Source organism: Ursus americanus, chromosome 5, assembly GCF_024610735.1.
Source record: "Ursus americanus isolate L20-20 chromosome 5, mUrsAme1.1.p, whole genome shotgun sequence".
NCBI lineage: Eukaryota > Metazoa > Chordata > Mammalia > Carnivora > Ursidae > Ursus > Ursus americanus.
In genome coordinates, this window is record NC_142131.1 from 83,874,317 (window position 1) to 83,881,462 (window position 7,146).

Consider the following 7,146-nt stretch of genomic DNA (forward strand, 5'->3'; position numbering starts at 1 on the left):
ACTGAAATATTACTCAGCCTCCAAAAGGAATGAAACCTTGCCATTTGCAATGATATACATGGAACTGGGGGGTATATGGCTAAGTGAAATAAGTTTGTTGGAGAAAGACAAATACCGTATGATTTCTCTCGTAAACATAATTTAAGACACAGAATCAATGAACATAAGGGAAGGGAAGAAAAAATAACATAAGATGAAACCAGAGAGGGAGGCAAACCATAATAGACTCTGAACTGCAGGGAACAAGCTGAGGGTCGCTGGAAGGGAGGCGGTTGGGGGAATGGCATAACTGGGTGACAGGCATTAAGGAGGGGACTTGATGGAAGGAGCACTAGGTGTTATTTGTGACTGATGCATCACTACAATTTACCCCTGAAACTAATTTAAGAAAAAAAAGGAATGTGCTCAGGAACCTTCTATTTGGTTCTCCACCAGCACAAAAGAAGCTCCCATCAATTACTTGTTGAAAGACAGCTCAGAGGTCTCTCATCACTGAGCAATTACACAGGGTCTGGAGCTCAGGGGAGAAAAGAGGACAGAGCAGAAGGGTACTCTCTGAAACTGGGGGACACGTGGGCTTCCCCTGTGAGGACCATGGAGAGAAGAGGAGCATGTGGCCTAGGACTGAACACCCACCAAACGGGCACAAAGGAAAAAGCTGGGAAAGGAAACAAAAATGAGTAAAGAAGGGAACTGGAAGTAAAATCATCACAGAACTGAAGAGCAGAGTGTCCCCAAGAGTCCAGAGTTACCTGCTGCCCCTAGACATGCTGAGTGAGGCTAATTCCAGCTAGATTGCATTTGGGTTTCCATCACTGTCAAACAAACCCAATTCTGTTTTATGTATACAGATTGACTCATAAAATGAAGCATAGCTGACACACAATATCACATTGGCGTCAGTTGAATATTAGAGTAACTGGACAAGTTTTTGCCTTCTGCTATGCTGAACACAAGTGTAGCTACCATGGGTCACCAGAGACACTATTACAATACCATGGACCTTTTTCCCTATGCTGTGATTTTCAGCCCCATGATTATTCATCCCATAATGGGAAGTCTGTGTCTCCCACTTCCCGTCACCCATTTCCTGCATGCCCCCCTCACCTCCCTTCTGGCAACCATTACTTTGTTCTCTGTATTTATAGGTCTGATTCTGCTTGTTTGCTTCTTCGTTTATTTGTTTGCTTTTCAGATTCCACTTAGGAGTGAAATCCTATGGTATTTGTCTTTCTCTAACCAATTTCACTTAAGTTTATGTCCTTTGGGTCCCTCCTTTTCCAAATGGCAAGATCTCATCGTTTTTTATGCCTGAGTAATTTTCCATTGTGTCTATATACCACCTTTTCTTTATTGATTCATCTACTTGTAGTAGACAGTAAGATTTATTTTAGTATTTCAATCTGCCAAAAAAAGAATAAAAAATCACACTATATTCATATGTATGCACAGTAGGAACAAGTTCAGAGGACTTACATTGGAAAACATTGTTTCTCTTCACACCATGACAATATCGCACATGCCATAACAACACTTTACAACAGTAATCCATCAGCAGTCATACAGACATCATGATTTTATACTTCAATAAATGAGGAGAAAAATCCACATTTTCCCATAACTTTCTTTCCTTATAATGGCTGCCTTTTTCCCCTCTAGCAGAGCAGGTCTCCACACATGCTTTTGGAAATTTCAGCTTTTGAACTCTAACACTGGGTATAGTAGAAGACTTCTCCTTTTCAGATCCAAATATAAATGAGAAAGTTGCCATTTACAATATCAACCAATGGTTTATTGATGGGAATGATGAAATTTACCCTCCACGATGTGTAAAATATTGCAGTGAGTAAAAATAAATAAAGTGTTGTAAAACATTCTTGTTTACATTAAGGATCAGAAAAGACACAACATAAAAATCCTATTAAGTTTTACAAATTTGTTACTTGTATTCAAATTACAGCTGTTCCACAAATCTAAGGAAAAGAAACTGGCTTGAGTAAGGTTCAAAGATGTTCACACCCCAGCCCCATGAGCCTCCAGCTCCCACGGGCCATAGCAATGAAATACCCCATGTATTAACAGAAGGCACGAGGACTGATTTGGCCATGCTCTCTCCTTATGTTCTATTACCTGTTACACACCAGTGAATTCTCTGTGATGAAAAATACTAATAATTTCAGGACACAGTGCACTTTGATAATATATATAGCATCTGAAACTGTTCAAAGGTCTGAAAACAGTCTTCTAATACAAGCCTGAATCTTCTTATGTTCGGTTTCAACATCACTGGAAAAAATACCCATCACTAAACCCTGATACACATTCGTAGCCATTTCACCATCTTCTATCACAGTCAGTGTTCAGGAGACGAAGCCTGACCCAGAATCCTTGTTCACGTTTTCTCCAAGGGCTTCTCCATGCACAGTGGTCATTCTGCTTCTGTCTCCTTCTGCTTGGCACCTGCAGGCATGAGTATCAGGGCTTACCACACGTCTGACAGGGAAATGACTCCCACGATGCTATCTGCTTCACTTGTGACCAGCAGCCCAGAGGTCAGCCCACGCTAATCTGTCCAGGATTTCCAGCTTACAATACTTCACAACACCCTCAAGACTCTGTGAGCGGTGCTGAGGGCCTGGGTCACTGTGATATCTAGGTTGCTGAACGATTTCTCAGCAGCAAGCTTAATTACATCAGACTTGGAATAAATATTCACAACTTCTCCTGACTCGTGCACCACAGGGAAGGCCAGCAACTGTCTTTCTACAAAGACATTCAAGGCTGTACTGATGGGAGTGTCCTTGTGGATGAAGGGATGTTGTGGTGGGTCCCAAATGCAAGAACATCCAGGTTCTGCTTCATGAAGGCAGGCTTTGGCAGAACAGACATAAATGCTGGAGGAACCTTAGGATTCCTTTGTGGGTACGTGGATAAAGTGCATTCCACTGATGGGATCAGTAATAGGCAATGAGTGGATTTCATTTGTGATCAGTGAGTGTACAGCATGGAAGATGTTTGCATCTTGAGCTATATTCCCTGAAGGCTTCATCCTTGGGGATGAAGTTCCCTCCCTGATTCAATCTTATGTGCCTCTAATTCATAAATGTGTACCAGGGTTGACTTATGCCATGTCTGTGGTGTATTTATGAACTCTGTAATTGTTAGCATTCCTACAAAACTTTGTTTTGTCCTCTCCCGCAGTGGCGCTGCTGGAACACCACTGGCTTCTAAGGCACAGAAGGCTTTCTAACTTGTAGTATCAATGACAACACACTTTGAAGAGTTAGAAAGATGTGGTGATCCTTGTGTGATCCCATGAAGTGCATGAAAACCCATGTTCTGAATCTTGTGCTTCCTCTTCCAACTGGAATTTTTCCCACATGCTGGCTTCCTGATCCAGGGGCTGCAACCCACTGCTACCAAAGAGGAAGAGGCCCAGGATTTGCAGGTACTTCTAGGTGCTTCTGTAGCTAGGGGAGTGAGGACACCATCGTGTGCCCTGTGACCCTCAAGATGGTGCAGACATAGTGGGGGATCTATCAGAGCAGGCAGAGACTCCTGGCTAAGCAAGCAGGGAGGTGGTGGATTGATGAAGAGCAGCCCTTATCAATTCCTCTCTGGTGGATACCTGGGTTGTTTCCACACCTTGGTACTGTAAGTCATGCTACAGGAAATGTAGGGGTGCATGCATCTTCACACTGAGGGCACCCAGGCCACCTGGCTGAAGCTGAAGTGGATACAAGCTGGTGTCACAGGGCTCTCTGTTCAGAGGGCCCCCTGGCAAGGTGGCTGGAGTGGAGACGGATCAGGAGCTAATGTTTTCTGGGGTGCTCTGCACAGGGGGTGCCCTGGCAGGGCAGCTGTAGCTGAAGTGGGTGTGAGGTGGAGTGTACGAGGGGTCTCCACGAGAAGGAACACTGGGAGGCTAGCAGTAGCTGAAGTGGATTCAGGATTGGTGGGGCTTATCTGTACATGGGATTTCCTAGCAGAATGGCTGAGGCTCAAGTGGGTGAAAGCTGGGGTGTCCTGGGGTCTTCAGTCCTGTGAGTGTCCTGACAGAGTGCAGGCTGGGGGGTCCTGGGCTTTCCACATAGGGGTCTCCTTGTCAGGGAAATTGCAGCTGAAGCAATCAAGGTCATGTGGCCCTCCATGAGATGTGTCCTAGCAAGCTGGGGTCTGCAAGCCTGGAGTGTTCTGGGATGCTTACCACCTGTGTCTGCTCAGTGTAATGTTAGGAGTTGTCAAGGATGCTGACCCGGGATGTCCAAGTGTGCACGATGCTGGGGCTGCCTTCTTGGCACAGCTGGGGTTAAGTGGGCTGGCGACCCAGGACTCAGCGAGGTTGTAGGCTGGCTGAGGTGCTCTGACCCTGCTTCTGTCCATGTTATCAAGATGGAAGGGAATCAGAACCATGGCTCTTTCCAGCACCTCAGCACAAAAAGAGATCCTGCACCACCCCCTCCACATTTTGGGGGCTTGAAGGGTGGAGGCTTCATATCCTAGTTTCCCTTTAAACTTCAGCTTATTTTCTGTGACCCAGGGCATACAGATCAGCTTCCAGCCCCCAGAACTATGTCTCCCACTGCAGTTTGCAGGATGGTGAGGGTCTCTGTCGTGTGTTGTGCAGACGCTGTTCCATTGGCCCTCAGTTCTTCTTCAGGAGGATCTGCTCTATAAATAGGTGTAGATTTGATGGGTCCATGGAGGAGGTGAGTTCAGTTCTCACTTTAGGTGAGGTGAGTTAGGTCCCCATCTTGGACTCTTATCTTTATAAATTTACTCAAATTATCCCACTTGTCAATGTCTCCATTTCCTGACTGTAAAATAGTCTCTTTTTCTTCCAGGTTCCAATAGCCTTCCTTGGCTTATGTGCCTGGCACACAGTAGGTGCTCATTAAATGTTTCTCCCTCCTCTCATCCAACACTGTGCTCTCCAAAACAAATATCCTTGGTTCGGCAGGCAATCTGCTCCTCCCACCCTTGAGGTCTGAAATTTCTGAGCACATTTTGGGAAAACCCACCCTGCTCTTGGGCTTGGCACCTCACAGGTCACTCTGGTAACCTTACCCTTACCACTTTCTTGCATTCTCTCCACCTACTCAACTGAGGGGTGAACATACCTGGGTCTACCTTCCTCTGTAAATCCTCCTCCCTGGGGGGAGGCTAACTTCAGAATCCATCAAGGATCATGAATACTTAGCAGCCAAGGGAAATGCTGAGCCACTGGGCCAGGCCTCCCAAGGGTTTTAGAAATCCACTGCTGATGGTTGGATTTTGGAGAACATTCCAGTGGAGGGCCTAGGAGGGTCTTAGTGGTTGAGAAGTGTAGGTTTAACTAACGTACATCTGTGGATTAGGAGGATCACATCCCGAGGCAAGTTTCCATCAATCTGGCAGCCAGAGTCAGACATGAAATGGAAAGATAGAAGGAAGTAATATTTGCTGAGTGCCCAGAGTGGATGTTTCCCTGGGCCAGGCCATTGATATAGGACTTTTCTCAAAACCTGGTAAAAATTCTACAGACTGGTCATGCACTTGAATGTCCTTATTTTGCAGCTGAGGAAAGTGACATTGCTTGGACTTACTTTAGCATGTAGCAGTGCGATAACATGTCACATGGATGGAGACTATAGAGCCTAGTGGGTCAGGGATCCCATCATAGCTCCACCACCTCCTAGCTGTGTGACACCGAGTACATTCCTGAACCTCTCTGATTCTCAGTCACCTCATCTGCAGCATAGAGAGACCAGTGCCTACCCTATAAATGTGGTTGAAGATCGAAATGTCACTGCCAACCTAAAACTCTTACCAGAGTTTCTGGCACACAGTAAACACTCAAGAAATATTGTCTGTTCTTAATTTTACTATTATTGATGTTACTGCCAAAAATCCCAAGCTACAAACAAGGGTGAATGGATTTAAACCTAAATACTTCTGGATCCAAAATGAAAAGAATAAGGATCTATATTCTAGAACCTACAGATCACTCATGAAAGACATTGAAGAAGGCACAAAAAGATGGAAAAATATTCCATGCTCATGGATGGGAAGAATAAACATAGTTAAAATGTCTATGCTACCCAGAGCAATTTACACTTTCAAGGTGATCCTGATCAAAATACCAATGACTGCTAATCTTTGACAATGCAGGAAGAAACATCAGCAGAAAAAAGACAGTCTTTTCAATAAATGGTGCTGGGAAAATTGGACAGCTATATGCAAAAGAATGAAACTTGACCACTCCCTCACACCATACACAAAGATAAACTCCAAATGGATGAAAGACCTCCATGTGAGACAGGAATACATCAAAATCATAGTGAAGAACATAGGCTGCAACCTCTTTGACATTGGCCGCCACAACTTCTTACATGACACATGTCCGAAGGCAAGAGAAACAAAAGCAAAAATGAACTTGTGGGACTTCATCAAGATAAAAAGTTTCTGCGCAGCAAATGAATCCTAGGCAAATTCCACCTAAGCAAATACACCTGAAAGTAGCACAGCAGCCTCTCCCCCAGAAGACAGACAGGAAGGACAGGTGGACAAATTTATGGATCCCACAAGACTGTAAAACTCCAACACCAGGTGAAAATAGTATATTGAGCTCCAGGTGATTTCTCATGATTCATTTATCTTTCAGGCTAAAACTTTCCATTTCTGTTTTACTTTTTCCCAGTTTGAACTAGATTCTCATACTAGTAACTTATGTTTTTAAGTTGTTTTTTAACTTTTATTTTTTACATCTGCATTTTATAGATATATGCTTCATTTTAGTCCTTTTTCACTGTGTATATGTATATGTATAGTTTTGTTTTCTTTGTAATTTTGGGATGTATTTTCTTCTAACACAGAAACCAAAAGTCAATCAGGAAGAAGTGGATCACCCTGCTTTGTCCACCCTGTAAGAATAAAGTCTCTCCCCCCATTTTTTTTTTTTTGTCATTTGGTTTTCTTGTCTTTTCTATGGTGGTTTCCAGGTTCTTCAGATTTGTCTAGGGGTATTCTTGGGTCGTGGTTGGTATTTGAGAATCTGCTCACTCACTGACCCATCCATCTCTGGGAAAAATGACTAGAAGGAGGAATTCACAACAAAAGAAAGAACCAGAGGCAATATTCTCTGCCACAGAGTTAATCGATATGGAT

At 43.9% G+C, this 7,146-nt stretch overlaps 1 pseudogene; it reads right to left on the minus strand.

Moving 5' to 3' along the window:
- Window positions 1–2,428: 2,428 nt before the first annotated feature.
- LOC123791151 (5'-AMP-activated protein kinase subunit gamma-2 pseudogene) lies at window positions 2,429–3,382 on the minus strand (annotated as a pseudogene).
- Window positions 3,383–7,146: the final 3,764 nt, after the last annotated feature.